The 18025-nt window shown below is 36.6% G+C and overlaps 1 protein-coding gene and 1 pseudogene across 2 annotated transcripts in view; one reads left to right on the top strand and one right to left on the bottom strand.

Moving 5' to 3' along the window:
* The window catches only part of PDSS2 (decaprenyl diphosphate synthase subunit 2), a 211833-nt gene that overhangs the window by 40889 nt on the left and 152919 nt on the right, over window positions 1-18025 (bottom strand). The gene's annotated exons all lie outside the window — the stretch shown is intronic.
* Window positions 10827-11344, top strand: LOC111740103 (annotated as a pseudogene).

The following is an 18025-nucleotide window of genomic DNA, read 5'->3' as shown; positions in this document are numbered from 1 at the left end:
TAAACAGAAAATAGTATGAACAGGGTCTTTTCTTCCATTATAGCTATGAAAAGAAAGATTAAAAAGCTGGCGATAAACTTAGAAATGTACAAAATTGATATGAAGAAAATGTTAAAATACTACTGAAAGTACAAAAGTAACTTGAATTAATGTAAAGACATTTTTTTGTTTAAACACAGTAAGAGCCAACCTCATAAAGTTACTCCAATAAAACTAACTGCCACCCCCTCAAACCACACAAGCTGATTATAAAGTTCGCAAAGGAAAAAAACAAAGAAGAATAGACAAAAAAACCATGAAAACAAAAACCGTTGTGAGGAGGCAGTGTGGATAGGGACAGTGAATGATGTCTAGCCCTACCAGATATTATAACATGCTATAAAAAATTAAAAATAATTTTTTTTAAATGTATAGTTTTCAGACAGACAATGGAACAAAACAGAAAGTCCAGAAATCAACCAAATTTAGATACAGGAATTTTCTTATATTTTAGGGAAGAGTTAGACTTTTCAGTAAATCATGCTGGTACAACTAGCTATCTGGAAAAAAAATACAGACTGATCTGCATTTTACACCATTTACCAGGATAAATCCAAATGGCTAAAACAAAAGCAAAACAATCAACCACAAAAACACAGACACTGTTAGAAGACAAAAGACAACAAAGAAAATCATTTTCATTTCTTATCACAGACAAATGGTAAATCTCCCTTTGGTAGGCTAATAGTAGACCAACCCCCCACTCTGCCCCCACCCCCAAAGATGTTCACATCCTAATTCCCTGGAACCTGTGAACGTTACCTTATATGGCAAAAGGAACTTTTCAGGAATGATTAAATTCCAGATCCTGGGATGGAGGGATTAACTCAGATTAACTAGGTGGGCTAATATAATCAAAAGGATCCTCATAAGAGGGAGGCAGCAAGGTCTGAGTTAGGAGAGGTGATGACACAGGAGAGAGACTGAAAGATGCTATACTGCTGGATTTGAAGATGGAGGATGGGGCCACAAGCCAGGGAATGAGGGTAGAAATTAGAAAGTGTAAGGAAATGCATGCTCTCCTAGAACCTCCAGCAGGAATGCAACCTTGACATCTTGATCTGGGGGCTTCTGAATAGTGAAAAAAAATTTCCACCTCCCCAAAGCTTCACTCTTAGTGTTGGTGAGGCTGTAAAGAAACAGGTCTCTCAAACTTGGCTGGTGGCTATGAGACTGGATAGAAATTGCACAATATCTATAAAAATTACAAATGTATTTACCCCGCGACCCAGCAATCCTACTTCCAGGAATTAACCCTACATAAGCCCAAACACATGAAATACATACAAAGTTACAGTCTATAGTTCACTCAGCTGTCAGGGTGATCATTTTAAAATATAAGCCAGACAGAACCACACTGGCCTCCCTGTTGTTTCTCAAACACTCCAGGCACTTGCTATTCTCTATCACACACTCTCCCCAGATATTTGCATGGCTTGATTCCTCATTGCTTTTGGGTCTGAATCCAAATTTCAATTCCACATCCCTCTCCCATCATTTCCTGTTTGTTTACTCTGCTTTAAATATTTTCTTTTCTTGATACTACTAGACCCCTGATATAGTTATTTGTTTAATGAGTTATTGCTTGTCCCCTTCACTAGAATGTCAGCTCCATTAAAGCAAGGACTTTGTTTTGCCCTCTGCTGAATTATCAGCACCCAAAAGAGTGCATTAGGCATGCAATAAATACTTGTTGAATCTTTATCTTTCTTTTGGTATCTTTCTCTTTCTCTTCCACTTTTCTCTATCCTTCCTAAATTGGACATAATAAAGAATTGAAATAATTCTCCTTGAATGCCTTCCTACCATCCACAGAATCAGGATGAACTCAACAGCATGGCATTCAAGGCCTTCTTTTTCGGTAGTAAGCAATACTTCTCACCCCATCTTCTACCCAAAACAGCCCCCTTGAGGCCTGCATTTCAGCAACACAGGACAATTTGCTGTTTCATGAATAAAATATGTATTTTCACACTTGCATTAATTTAAAAACATTATCCTTTTCAAAGAGATTGGCATCTTCTCCCATTCTCCGACTAGTAAAATGAATGTATCTTGTTCAAAGATCTTTTCTTTAAGAAGCATTATCAAAAACTTCCACAAATACTTTCCTCTTTACACTAACATTACTATATTTATATTTCAACATAGGACTTAATTTCTCTATGATTTATATGATTGCTTGTTTGTCTGTTTCCTTGAGGACTAGATATGGGTCTCAAGTCACCTTTATATTTTTTAATCACTAAGGCCACATTTAATTTTCAACAAATGTTCACTAAATGAATAGAACCATGTTTATATGTTGCATTTATTAAGTAGTTGTGTGTTATTTAAAAAACTCTAAAAGCTCTAAACTCTAAGTAGGTATATCCATATAATGAACTGTTATTCAGTAATAAAAAGGAAGGAACTGCTGACACATGCTATGCCATGAGTGAACCTCAAAAACAATAAATTAAGTAAAAGGAATCAGCCACAGGAGACCACATAGTGCATGATTCCATTGATCTGAAATGTAGGTTAGTGGCTGCCTGGGTTGGGAGTGGGAACTATAAATGGTCATGAAGGACCTTATGCAGGCATGTGTGAAAGAAAATGTTCTAAAAGTGATTTATGGTGATGATTAGATCACTCGATAAAGTTATCGAAAATCATTACATTGTATACCTGAAATGGTATTAATTTTATGATGTAAAATACATCTCAAGAAAGTTGTTAAAAAAGGTTATGAGCATAAAATTTTTCATTTCTTATCTCAAATGCATGGATTAACATTAAAAAATTTTATATGACTTTCAATTAAATTTTGTGGTTTGTATACCATCTTATTTATTCATATAACATTTATTTAGATTCTGTATGGGTCGGGTTCTCTGCAAAGCAATATAGATATGAAGATTAATAAGTAGTCTGTCCTCAAGAAGCTAACAGTCCAGGAATGTATACACACATATAGATATAGATACATATATATGTATAAGTATATGTATATCTATATATATATTTATGTATGTCTTTATATGTGGATATAAATATATAGATAAATCAATATAGTTCTATTTAAGAATAATTTTTGCAAGATCTCCAATGATCAAAGATCAGTTTTCATCGTATTTTCTTCGTTGTGATTAAGACATTTTATTATTCATCATGTCTACATTTTCAATTATGCAATACATGATCACTAAAAAAAATTAGAAAATTCAGACAACCAAGAAACAATTAATTTATAGTCCCTTGAAACTGACCACCATAAATCAATCAAGCTACAAATTCATAATTCTGGTTCTAAGTTAATCAGAAATTTTATTCCCTGAACATTAAATTATTACCCATTGTGAACTTGGTTACAAATGAAACTGTCTCTCTATTCATTTCTATCAGCTTGCCATGCATATATTAAGAGAACGTGCACTATTACAATGGAAAAGTTAATGTACAATTGTAAAATACCAAGAAACTGGTTTGATAACCACATCCAAATCAGTATCTTCAGACAGCAGATATATAGAATTGGTGTGAAATAAATGACTACAGTTAGGATAAATGAGAGTTAGATATACTTACATATATATAGTTTTTACTTGAGATTATTATATAAAAGGAAGATACAGTCAGTGGATACTTATTTTTGATGAGATTTTTTTTCCAGAAAGGTAATAATGTATGCCAACATATCTATTGAATACCTGTCAGACAGAAGTATATTAATTTTAAAAATGTAGTTCTCTTATTCACTGCCACATGACCTTTTTGCTCAAGTAAAGCCAGTTCAAAAAAAAAAAAAAAAAAAAACCACACAGGAAAGAAGCTGAAGTTTGCAACACAATGTTTGCCTGAGACAGTGGTTTTGCTTAAATATAATATGCTATTCTGCTACTGAGTTGTCTGGGAGATGTGTACTTTGAGTTTTTCTAATAGGAGTAATATATTTGCACATACCTATTGACATGACACCGAAGTGCGTTTGTAAAGTGGCTGCTTGGGATTAAAGGTCAGGTCCATGGCCACAGAAAAAAGGCAAACTAACTGACCCAGGAAGATGTCAAAGTCTCAACTAGAACCTGCCAAGCCAAACTTCTACGTTTCATATTACAGAAGAGTTTGGGAAACTAAGGAACTGACTACTTGTTGAATTAAAAGCATTTTAAAGAAAGTATACGAATATTTCCTGTTCTCATACTTCCTACTTCGGATTCATACTCTGAGCTGCTATCTTTACAAATGCAGCATAAAATTGAGTTTGACAAGGGACCAGATCTCTCTAATGCCACATTTCGCCATTTAAAATGTTTGCTTTGAATTGCCCCTTTCAGCTCTTCTGAGCAGCTAAACAAGAGCCAAAACAGTTTACTAGCCTTATTTAAAAAAAAAAAAAAAAAAGTCAAGTTCAGGAAATTTTCAATAAAGACCCTCTGTATTTAGTGATAAGAAAAAAGCGAGGGGGAGAATAGAATCTAATATTTCCTAGAAGCTAACTATGTAATGATAGTTGCACATTCACTATTATATTAGCTTTCAAAAATCTCAGCTATCATTATTCCCATTTAATAGGTAAGGAGATTTGAAGACTATATTTTGACCAAGATTAGACATTAGTAAGTGGCAGAGATGAATCTCAAATGTATAGCAACTGGATTCTACTTTGCTTAACACACAATAGAAATATATGCACAATGTCTTTCATAGTTTAAAAAGTAGGTTGTATTTAAGAGTAAATGACATGTTTCAACTATGTATCAAAAAAGCATCTTAAACTTGTAAATTGAGACTTTAATGATATCCACTGAAGAGATCCAAGAGTCTAGAGTATATAAATAACACGATGAGACACAGTAGGTATCATAAGCATTTTTTTTTAGGAATCCCAAGGAAAAGAAAAAAAGAATACTATTTTAATAGCATCATCTAACAGAATGAAATAATTTGCTTTGATTTACAATCCAGTCACAGTGAAGATAGTAAAGTAGGTATCTGGAAACTTTTCATCTATGTAAATCATGGAAGACAAGCTGATAAGACTTGATAAATGTATATACTAAGGTCAGTTTCTAAAAGTACTTCTATAGAATAAATAAAGTTATTAAAATTTTACTCACAAATTAGAAGAGTTGCCAGGGAATTTAAAAATCAGGAATTCTTTGGTTTAGGGCCAGCCAGCCCCTTCTTGCCCTCCCCACTTGTCAGTTCTTGCTGAGATGTATGGGAATGACAATGCTGAAGAGGGGTCAGGATGGAGATGAGAAGACTATTTTACGGCAACAAGCCTTCAGCAGGGGGTATCCTTGGGATGGGGGAAGCTTTGAACAGCTAGAAGGCAGCAGATAGTCTTTAGCTGGATTGCACGGTAGGAGCAGTAGGGAATACTAACTAATTCTTTAAGATAAACAAACTGGATAACACCAAAGGAAAACTTGGGTTGCTCTGAAATGCTAGTGGTATATGCTGGTGCTTGCCAAGCCATGTAAAAGTAGATGTGGTTCAATTGATGTGTGTGTGTGTGTGTGTATGTGTGTGCATGCATGTGCACGTGTGTGCACGCACGTGTGGTTACTATAAGGCAGATACTGTGGATATGTCAAGGAGTAATGCCTAATTACAAAGAGTAATTACAAAGAACTTTAGGGGAAGTTCAGCAGGAGAGAAACAGTAAATAATAGTTTGGTGTGTGAAAAGAGAACTATGCTTACAATACAGACAAGGGAATGAGTAGTTCTATAAAGGAAGGGTTAAAAGAGGCTTCAGTGGAGGGGATTGTCAGCTGAGTCTGGTTCTAAACTGGAGGTAGCCAGGAAGAAAAGGTAAGAGATGACTTTAGTGCATCAATATTAGTTTCCTATTGTTGAAGCATACGGTGGGAGAGGTAGGTGAAGAAAGATGAGACTAGTCAGGTGGGTAAGAGACCCAGAGATTTGGAGATTTTTACGTAGGTGTTAGGAAACTGTTTTCAGCAGGAAATGATATGATTACATGTGTAATTTACATGAGTTGCTCCAGAGGCAATTTGGACTGGAGGTACAATAACTAGAAGATCCATTAAGGGGTGAAATGCTATATTCTAGGTGAGCAGGGTTGAGGTACAATGGTGGCTAGTGGGGACTGAGAAGCAAGAAAAATATGAGCTGCTCAAAAAGTGAAATAAGATAGCTTCCTACTGTGGACACGAGTCACTCACCCAGGAGGCACTCCCCTCTCCCTCCTTATTAACAAACCCTAACTATGTTCAGGTAGTCATTACTCTTGCCAACGATTAATTTAGCAATAAGTATTGGTCCAATTCTAGGCACTGAGACATGAGGGAAGTCTACTAGGAGGAGACCTAGGTAGAAGTGGCAACTGCTTCCTTTGGATGTTGCTCTCTCCTGGTGAGATACACCCAGGACTACTGTAGCCAAACTGCCACCAGCCTGATAATAAATGGGACAGTAGGAGGCAGAGCAGAGAGACAGAGAAAACCTTGATATCATGGAGTTGTCATGTTAACTGTCCCTGATGCCTGACTACCTCTGCACATTCGGTTAGAGTAAAATGTATTTCCTTACTGATATCTATTTGATTGGATTTTCTTTTTATGCAGTTGAAAGCATTTCAATAAATTCACTCCTTAAGATGAAAAATGCTTACATTATATAAAGTTTACACAGGCCAACATGAACAACTAAAATATTTTAAGAATTTCCTTAGAATACTGTATTAGTTATCCATTACCACATAAAAAATTACCCCAAAACTTAGCATCTTAAAACAATAAACATTTATTATCTCACAGTTTCTGAGGGTCTGTAATCCAGGAATGGCTTAGCTGGTTGGTTCTGGCTCAGGGCTTCTCATAAGGTTGTAATCAAGCTGTTGGCTAGAGCTACTGTCATATAAAGGGGCTGGAGGACCCACTTCCAAGCTCACTCCACTCCAAAGAGCTGTACACATGACATGGTAGCTGTCTTCCCCAGAGCAAGTGATACAGCAGAGTGACAGAGAGTGAAAGCATACCCAAAAATGAAGCTTCAGAATCATTCATAACCCAATCTTGGAAGTGACACATCATCATTTCTGCTGTATACTATAGATCACACAGACCAACTGTGCACAATATGGGAGGGGATAATACAAGGAATACTAGAAGGCGGGACTCATTTGTGGGCCATCTGAGAAGCTGGCTACTACAGATGGAGTCTGTGCTTAGATTACTAGGTCAACAAAGCTGGACATTTTAAAGTCTCTTAACACACTCTGCAAGTTGTTTTACCGAAAGGTTCTTCTGATGTGCACACTGATCAGCCAAATTTGAGACTGTCTTGCCACAAAATAGTATTATTGTTTTACTTGTAAACTTAACAGGTAAAAAAGTGTTAAATGTTTTCATTTAAATATGGAAAGTCATCTCATCGATTAGTCATTTGTATTTCCTCCATTTATTCTTTGTTAAAGAGTTACTTCAATGTACAAGGCATTGTTCTAGGTGCCCATGCCAGTCCCCAAAACCAGACAGTCTTTGCACTCATGGTTCTAACAGTCTAGTAGGGAACCAGACAATCAGATAACCACACAAATAGATACATAATTACAAAAGATGCTTCAATGGGGGGAATGAATGTACTTTTATGACAGCACATAATAAAGGAACACCTCACTGAGACTGGGCTTTTGGGGATGGTTTTCCAGAGGAAGTGACACTTGAGCTTACATAAGAAGGATGAATAAGGGATATATCACAAAGAAGATGAAGAAGTATGTTCTAGGCTGCCAGGAGAATGGCATGTCTAAGGAATTGAAAAAGGCTATTGGGGCCGATATGCAGACAGTGAGGGTGAGAATGGTACAAGGCAAGACTGGAGGGACAGATTGAGGTCAAACTGTGTAAGATCTTCTGGGTCACTTCAGGATATTGGTCTTTATCCCACGAGAGAGGGGATGTCTCTGGGTATTGTAGTGGTGGCACAACCGTGTCAAATCAGCATTTTGAGATCCTTGGGAATGTGGAAAAAAGACTAGAGATGAGAGGATTGAATACAGAGAGGAGAAAGAGGAGGTTATTAGAGTAGCTCAGGCTAGAGATGATGGCAAATAGGACAATGCAAAAGGGGTAAAACCAGGCTGCAGCTTGTGTCATGCCACCGATGGTGGGGGAGTGACAGCATAAACAAAGTACTGCTCTTGATGATGGCTATGGAATGAATATATGTGTCCCTGAAAAGTTCACATGTTGAAGCCCCAACCTCCAGTGTGTTTATTTTTAGAGTAAGGGAGTTAATAAGGTTAAATAAAGTCATAAGGGTGGGGCTCTGATCTGATGTGATCAGTGTCCTTAGAAGAGACACCAGAGAGCTTGCTCTTCTCTCTCTCCACCATGTGAGCACACAGTGAGAAGGTGGCTATCTACAAGCCATGAAGAGAGCTCTCACCAGAAAGTGAATTGGCCAGAGCCCTCATCTTGGACTTCTAGCCTCTAGAACTGTGAAAAAAGAAATTTCTATTCTTTAAGTCACGCAGTTTATGATATTTTTTATAGCAGCCTGAGCTGGCTAATGTAAGTACCCTCTTATAAATCATAGGATTCAATCAGTGATGTTTTGAAAATATATTTATACTGTTCCTCTGAACATCTTTTCAGCATGATCTTAACAACCATCACATTAAAATGTTACCTTAAAATTTGTTGGAAAGATTTATATTCTGGTTATCTATTTCTGGATAACAAGCCACCTCAAAACTTAGTGGCACAAAACAACCACTATTTCGTTATGCCTACACATTCTGTGGGTCGGGAATTCAGAAAGGGAACAGAAGAAATGGCATGTCTCTGCTCCACAATGTCTGGGGCCTCAGATAGAAAGACTTGCAGAGCTGAGGATGATTCGAAGGGCTGGCACTGGAACAACTGAGTTACCAGGAACCCGCTTTCAATAAGATGGCTTATTCACCCATACATCAATCAGGCCCCTCTAGGACTGATGATTGGAACACCTCTCTGTGGTCTATCCATGTGGCTTCTCACAGCACGGTGGTTAAATTCTGAGAGGGAGCAGATAGAGGGGGTAATTCTGGAGTGTGAGCAACCAGGTAGTGTCACTTCTACCATACTCTGTTGCTTGAGGCGCTCACAATCCCACTCAATTCAAGGGAAAGGAATACAGATCCTCACCACTCGATGGGAGGTCATGAGAGAAGAATTAAAAAATTTGTAGTCTTTTTTTTTTTTTTAAACCACCATACTCTACTTTTGGAGAATACTCAGGAGAGCAACTTTCTCCGCTTCCTCTCAGTTATGCTCTGGCTAATGTAGTGATACAGGACATGGAGTAAGGCAGCTATGGGGGTAAGCCTGGTCAGGGGCAGAGGTATTAAGGATGACCCCTAAGTTTTTGACTTGAGAATCTGGATGAATGGTGGTGCTCTTTGTGAAGACAGAGAACAAGAGAATGAGTTTAGAGGGAAAGATCATATATCTGGTCTTAATATGTACTAAGGCCGAGATGCTTATGAGACCTCAGAGTAGAAATATTGAGTAAGCAGCAAAATATTTAACTCTACAGCTCAGGAGTGATCTGGGATGGAGCTATAAATTGGGACTTACTGGCCTATAGATAGATAGTTGAAGGCTTGGGCTTTGTTTTCTGCATGGTTTATCCTTGTCCTGCGATCAGAATGGTATTCTATTAAATAATTTACATGCTTAATAGTGATGTTTCATCTCTCAGGCAAATAAACTGCCTTTTAAGATCTTTTGCTGTAACAGCTGTCAGTGAGTGACCTAGAGTACCTTTAAATGACATATAAATTCTATTTAACATTTAACAAATAAAAGCATTCACCAACCAGGCCCACTCTACACTTGAGGGTCTACTTAATCGAAAGGGCCATTATATGTACTAAGAGCTCTCAGTCATCAATAACTTTCCTGCTTTCTCAATATCTGTATCGACCTTCATTTTACCACCTTTGCATATGTAGCCTAATACTCCTATATTTGATTTCTAATATGTTTACTTCACAATACATGTTGCTTTTCCCTTTAAATAAAAACATTTTGTGGATTAAAAAACACATACAAGTATTATTTCTTAAAAGTGTTGGTGGGCACCTAGGTGTTTTATGTTATTATTATTATTTAAACTATATATATGTATCTGTCACATAAACTCTCTTTTATATGCTTGATACATTTCAAAAAAAATTTACACCCCATAGCGTTTAAATCTGAATAAATTCAACATTTTTATTTGCAATGAATGATCTAAGATAGTGTCTACTTTACAAAAAAAGGTTGTTAGTAAAATTATAGGTATTTATTATCACAACTGCCAGCATCTTTAAAGTCTTTGATATGTGAGTGATATAAGTTTGAACAGATGCCCAGCAAACAATAAAACATGGCATGTTTTATTAGCTTGTTAATACATGCCTTGGGTACAGTGTGGGGGATAGGTTATGAGTAAATGTACCAGTGAAATACACCGCAAAGTATCTTAATGCTTTTAAACAACATTCACTGTTTTAAACCTCTTGAAATATAGGTTTCTTTTTAAGACGGTTTTTACGTGTATATATGTATATATATATTTGAGATATTTTTCAAAGAAAGGAAAATAAAGTTTTTCTATTTCTAATCTACAAATGAAAACTTTCAATATGAACTCCTTTCTACTTTGATAAGGTTAATTAGCTTCTTTGAACTCAAACTCACTGATTCCCTCTATCTAGTCACACTCCCCTGGCTACCTTCACCCATTTTTATGGGAATAGACAGCAAAGCCCTAGATTTTCCATCATTATGTGTGCTTCTGTTTGCATACCGCACTATAATGTCTCCATATAAAACACTTTGGTCTTCTCTGGCTGCCTGAGGATCAACTGCCATCATGAAGAACATGGTAATTATCCCAACCAGGAAGTTCATGATTAACCAACTACTTCACTGAAAACAAATGGTCACTGATTTCCTTCATCCTGGGAAGGCAACCGTACCTAAGACAGAAATTTAAGAAAAACTTGCTAAAATGTACAAGATCACACTGGATGTTATCTTTGAATTTGGATTCAAAACTCATTGTGTTGGTGGCAACACAACTGGCTTTGGCATGATTTACGATTCATGAACCCAAACACAGACTTGCAACACATGGCCTGTGCGAAAAGAAAAAGACCTCAAGAAAATAGTGGACTGATGTCACCACAATAAAAAAAAAAAAAATAGTGAAAGAAACACAAGAACAGAGTGAAGAAAGTCAGGGGCACTTCAAAGCCCAAGGTTGGTGCAGGCAATAAGGAGGAGCAGATTCTATGGCCACTTTACCTACAGTGATTGTGTAGATTTTTCATAAGAGGATTGGTAAACTATAAAAATTTTAAGAAAATCCCCAAAAAACCACTGTAGATGCTTCATGAACAGCTCTGATATGGCTTTCCTGAAACTCCAAGTAACAAACCTTTGCTCTCTCTAGCCTGGGTAGGGTTGGCTTTCCAGTTACTTAGTGGTTCCCAGCCCTGAGAGGCAGGGCTTTGGTCCTCAGGCTAGAAGCTCTCAGTCAACTCCTCAAATCTGTATCCTAATGACAGGCTTGGCCTATACCTTTAGGTATAGGTTCTCTGACTCCACCTGACTCCAGTTCACCCCCAAGCTCAGTGGCTTCAAACAACATTTATTATTGTTTATGTGTCTGCGGGTCAGCTGAGATCCTGCTAATCTGGACTGGTGGCTCTGCTTCTCACTGCATGTCTCTGAGTTGGCTCATCCTTCTTGGGCCAGTAGTCTAGGCAGGGCATGTTTTTCTCATGGTGATGGCAGAGGCCCAAGAGAATCTCCAACTGGCCAAGGCAAGTCAAATGGCTGAGCCCACAGGTGAAGGTAAGTAAGTACACCTTACTCCACTCACTGGTTCATTGGTCCTTTTTAAAATCTTTCCTAGCAAGGCCCTTTGCTTCAGTTCTGACAATAACTTGGTCTCTATCTTAGCTCTCAAGGCAGGCCATCAGTTACATGGCAAAAGACATGGATATGTATATTAGTTATCTATGAATTACTCCAAACTTAGTGGCTTAAAACAATCATAAACACTTACTATATCTCACAATTTCCATGGGCCAGAATTTAGCAATGGCTCAGCTGAGTGATTCCAGCTTGGGGCCTCTCATGAAAGACTAGAAATGCTATATTCTGCAGACAGAGACTGAAATGAACCCATACAAATACCCTATATTTCTAATTATTGTCTACTACTTTAAAAAACATTCTTGTGCAATGCAATAAATTCTACGGAAAAATGCTGATCAAAGCATACTTAGAACCAAATAAGACTGTGATATGTAAAGAACAGGTTAAAGATGGTGAACATTGACTCAATTCCACAAAATACACAGTGAGAGAGTAATAAAGCAGGAAATATAAATTGTAAATCACTTAATAAGTTGAGAGACAACATACCTGCTAAACTTCTGGGCCCTTGCCTTAAACTTGTTTCCACTGCCAACAATCTTGTCTGTTGCTTCATACCTATGTTATTCCAACACTCTTCCAGCTGGTCTCTCTGCTTCTAATTTCTCTGGCTTCCAATTTATTCTATTCACAGCTTCGACAATAATCTTTATCAAAGATCTCCTCATTGTATAAGATCCTATAAGGCTTTCCTTCTGTTACTATTTTAAATCCAAACTCTTCAAAACAAATGTTCAAGCTCTACCCACTGATTCACTGGTCCTTTTTAAAATTGTCACCCTTTCCTAGCAAGGACTCTGTGCTCCAGTTCCGAAGAACACTTTTTCTCCATCTCAGCTCTCAATACACATGTACTTGATTTGTCTGGCACAGTTGCTAGCACATAGTAGGTACTCAATAACATTTGTTGAATGCTGAACAGGCCTAGAGGAATAACTAAGTAACCCTAAAACAAAATGTTAAGTTTCTTTCCTTAGTTTTAGTTGAACCTGTGTCCAAAGCACCTTCATGTTTGGGCCATTCATATTTTCTTAACACCTGTCTGCCTCTCTGAACTTACTTCCAATCACTCCTCTGTTTATCCACTGTGTTCTAGCTAGGGAGGCTTTCTTTCCATTCCTTGGGTATATTAAGCTGGTTCTGCCCTTTGGCCTTTGTCTGAGTTGCCTCCTCTTCTTGGAATGCTTTTCCCTCTGTACACATAGCTAGCTTTCTGTCATTCAGATCTCAGCTTAAAAGATACCTCCTCAGAGGACTTCTATGAACATCCATTCTAAAGTAAATCCCTCAGTCCTTCACTATCACTTCTCCCTATTTAGTTCTTTGCTGTGCACTATCACTATCAGTTATTTCTCTTGTTCATTTATTTGATTGTTTATATTTGGTCTCTCCACTAAAATGTAAGCTCCATGAGAGCAAAGATGTCTTATTCACTGAGCACTTGTATTGCTAGTGTATGGCACATAGTAGATTCTCAAAAGGCATGCTAAATAAATGAATAAACAAATCTGCCTTCCTAGATAATTCTCATACAACTTCCTGATCCCAACAAACCTCAGCTTTTCCTAATTTGCTTCTCCTATACCTTCTAAGATTCAACATAAAAGAAAATTATCTCATTCAAGAAGTTTCCCATGAACCACTGTTAATTCTTAATGCTGCCCTATTTCCTACAAATTTAGCCTGTACCATACACTTTTACATGTGGCTTTAGGGTAAATCACTTTCCAGCAGTTTCATGGGCATGTTTTCCCTCTGAACTATATATATCATCAGATCCTTGAGGGCAGGTCCGTGTTTTTTGTTGTAGTTTTGTTTTGAATACTCCAGTAGCTGTCGGTGTGTCTACTGTATACACAAAGGCATTTCAATACAAGTTTCCTAATAACTTTATTAAAATTGCCTAATATAGCGCTATGGCTATTTTAGGATTCATGATAACAAAGAATTCAACCAGAATCCAATGAGAAAGACTTCATCTAGATTTTCTAAATTCAATCTCTTTATTATGTTAAAGTATCAGGAGATAGAATCTTACTCTTTTAATTTTCCATCAAAAGAAATATCTTCACTGAGATATGAATTACTACATATTTGTTGATTTCTGAGTAGATGCTGGGAGAATCGGCTGTTTGTAATTTTATGTCAAAGGTACTATTCACTATATTTGCCAATATCCATTACCTGAGGGCTCATCACATATATTCCTATTTGTTTAATTTTAGAAAAAAATTTCTATACGAAAATTGTCTGTAGCATTAGTCATCCAACAATGAGAAAATTAGAACACAGCATATTTCTCTTTTAGTCCTAATTGGGAAGAAACTGTAGGATTCAAGTCCACTTATAGCACATCCTGGTAGTACTGATGACCATTTCAACTTCCTTTCCATATACTCTATTCTATTTTTATTCTTGTAAACTTTTTTGTTTATTTGTCTACCAAAATTCATTTACCTATCAGTCTACAAAGAGTAACTCCCACATTACCTATCTGGAGTTCTTGACTTTTTTATCTGGAGAGTATGTCAGCTCCTTAACATTAATCTGATGTCAACTAAACTCATCCACTTCTCTCTATAAAGAACCCTCTTTTATGCCAAATCTATCATAATTTTTTTTTCTGGTCAGCCAGGTGCAAAACATTGGTGCCATTTCTGATTTCTTATTCTCATGCCTGAAGTACCCGATAGACATATTAAAATAAACACTTAAGGTACCAGCAACACAAAGTCACCAGAAAACTTATAGGGGGAAATTTTTATATTTGTTATTTTTTAAAAAATCACGAGGACTGGCACTTCCAGCAAGATGGAGCGACAGGATTGGATTTACTTTCCTACCTGAAACAACCAAAACACTTGACAAAACATATGAAACAAGAGCTTTTAAGACATTTGACATTTGGCAACAAAGGACAGTGGTCTCTGAGAGATGTGAAATAAATGAGTCTTAAAATTGTTTCAACTTATTGCCTGGAGGAATCGTAGGTCGCAGTAGAGAATAATAGCCTCCTTGAGTTGAAGAGATGGACCTGGGTGTCTAGAGAGGCCAAAGGGGTTAGAGTTAGGAGCTAAAGTTCACAGAACAGAGTTCTAGAGATAAGAGATCCGCCTAGAGAGCTCTGGAGATGTACAGAGGGTTTCCCTAAAGTCTTCGGCTGAGTGTTACCAATACATGGGTATTGGCAAAGAAATGATCATTGTCTGGAGAAAGAATCATTCAGAAAGTGTAGAGAGAACAATTCCTATAGCTCACACAGGGCTGGGAACAGTTCTTGTTCTCACCACTCAGAGTGGAAAAACTGCCTTAGCAGTGGGGAAAATTAGCCCTAGACTAAATGCTACTCTGGTCCTGACTAACAAAACTTAAAAGTAAGGCCTAAAAGAATCAAACTGTATCTAGAAACTTAACTGCATTCCAGAAGAAAGCTCAAGAATATTTATAGAGATACAAAAATACCTAGCATCCAGCAAAATAAAATTCAGTGTCTGGTATCCAATCAAAAACAACCAGGCATGCAAAAAAAAAAAAAAAAAAAGGGGGGGGGCAGGAAAATACAACACATAATGAGAAAAAGTGGTTAATTGAAATCAACTCAGAAATGACACAGATTGCTATAATTAGTAGATAGGGATATTAAAAGTTTTCATAACTTATTCCATATGGCCTAGGAACTAGAACATGGAGCATGTTAAGTAGAAACATAGAAGATATAAATTGATGAATCTGAATGCAAACCAACAGAAATTATCCAAAATGAAATGCAAAGAGAAAAATACTGGAAAATAAAAGAAAAGAATGCAGCATCAGTGGGTTCTGAAATAACTTCAAACAGCCTATTACACATGTAATTGTAGTCCCTGTGAGAGAGGCAAGAGGAGGGAAGACAGAAAAAATATTTCAAGAAATGACCAAAATTTTTCCAAAATCACCAAAAATATTTGAAGAAATGACCCAAAATCACAAGAATCATGAAAAAAATGACACCAAGGCACATAATAATCTAACTGTTCAAAACCAGTGGTAAAGAGAAAGTCATAAAAACAGCAAGAGAAATTTAGACACATTATGTACAGAAGAATAAAGATACGGATGACAGAAGCTTTCCCGTTGGAAACAATGTAAGTAAGAAGACAATGAAGCAAGAGCTTTAAAACACTGAAAAAAAAAAAATGTCAATCTTGAATTCCATATCCAGTGAACATATCTTTCAAAAACAAGGTTAAAATAAAGATTCTTTCAGACACACAAAAGCTGAAAGAATTAATTACCAGTAGACCTTTACTGTGAGTAATGTTAAAAGAAGTCTTTCAGAAAGAAGGAAAATAATACCACATGGAAATCTGGATTGACACAAAGAAATGAAAGGCATTGAAGAAGTTAACTACGTGGGTAAATATAAAAAACTTTAAAAAAAAGTAAATCCCTTTAAAAATATAACTGAATGTTTAAAGCAAAAATTAAAAATATAACTGAATGTTTAAAGCAAAAATAATAACAATGTATTATGGGATTTATAATATATAATTATCTCCCACTTTTCAAAAGTTCCTGTTACACCACTTTGCTTTTATAAAAGACCTACATTAGTACCTGTTTTTGCCAATCAAAAGAAATCTGAAGAGAATTTTTATGTAAGTATAAGAGTGTTTAGCATTTGTCTTGCAGTGAGCTATTACAGAGGAAGTACACACCCCGAGCAGCAAGAGTGGCACCACTAAGCTCCTTTCCTGGGAACTATACTCAGCATCTCAGCATCAAGTTGCCATAGTTTTGAACTGTGTTTGTGAGCATCTGTGCTTTATTTTGATTAATTTTGTGTATCCATTAGTAAGATGTGTCCTGAGGTATCTGAAAAGCCTGAGAAAGCTCTTACTTATGTTACCCTCAGGGCAAAACTGTGTGTAATTAAGTGTTTCAATCATAGTGAATAAAATAAAAACATTGTACATGTGTTGAACTTGTGTGTGTCCACTATTCACACCACTTACATGCAGAGAGAATCTTGAAAGCTTCCAAAGTTACTATTGGTTCTGCTAATAGCAAAGTGATCTCTTTTAGCTGGTACACAGTAATGCATAAAATGGAAAGTCTGTTGCTTGAAAGGACTAATGGGTGTAAAAAGCAGGGTGTTCTGGTAAGTTATTTTATACGTAAGGAGAAATTGGTCAGCCTTTTAATTAAGCGGAAACAGAAAGCACTGGATGATGATGATGAAAGTGTTGCAAAACTGGAATTTAAAGGTAGCCCTGTGTGGTTTGATTGGTTTTTGACATGGGGGCATCTTCATAGGTTACTAGAAAGAGTGCTTCAGCTGTTAATAAGCTGCCAAGAAGTTCCCAGAAGAACGAAAGAAAATAATTACAGAAGGTGGTTATTTGTATAAACAAGTGTTTAATCATGATGAAACTATAACTTATTGAAAAAACTTCAGAGCATGACATTTATTTTGATAGACGAAAAGCAGGCTAAGAGAACCAAAGCATCGAAGGACGGGTTTACCCTAATGCTTACTGTTAACACCACTGATGATACTTTCCTTCAGCATCTACTAGTTTACTGAAAATCTAAGGGCATTTAAAGGCACTGATAAGAACACACTCCTGTTGTATTTTGTTCACATCCAAACAGTTAGAATATCCAAGTCATTTTTTTCAGAGTATATAAGCAGATATGTTAGTCCTTTTGTTGAAAAATACTGTAGAGAAAAAAATCTTGATGATAGGTGCCTTCTGACTGTAACTGCTGCTCTTCCACGTGGCATTACCGAGTGTAGTGTTGTGCTGTTGCTGTTAAATTTCTCATTGTTGTAATCATGTAATCGCTAACCCTGATGCTCTCGATGGGCTAAGTCTAAATGAGAAATGGGGTTTGGAGAAAACTGTGTCTCAAAGCAGTGAATATTTTACAGGCTTTGACTAATAATAATAAATATAGTAATAGTAACTTTGGCTAAGGGGGCTGGATTTGTGGAGTTAATGAAGATGATTTTGAAGAAATTTTGGCATCCCATGACCAAGAACTGACAGATGATGAGCTGAGGCAATT

The sequence above is a fragment of the Pteropus vampyrus genome, unplaced genomic scaffold (assembly GCF_000151845.1).
Source record: "Pteropus vampyrus isolate Shadow unplaced genomic scaffold, Pvam_2.0 Scaffold58, whole genome shotgun sequence".
NCBI lineage: Eukaryota > Metazoa > Chordata > Mammalia > Chiroptera > Pteropodidae > Pteropus > Pteropus vampyrus.
Note: the sequence above shows the minus strand (reverse complement) of the source record. Positions and strands in the feature narration are given on the sequence as shown.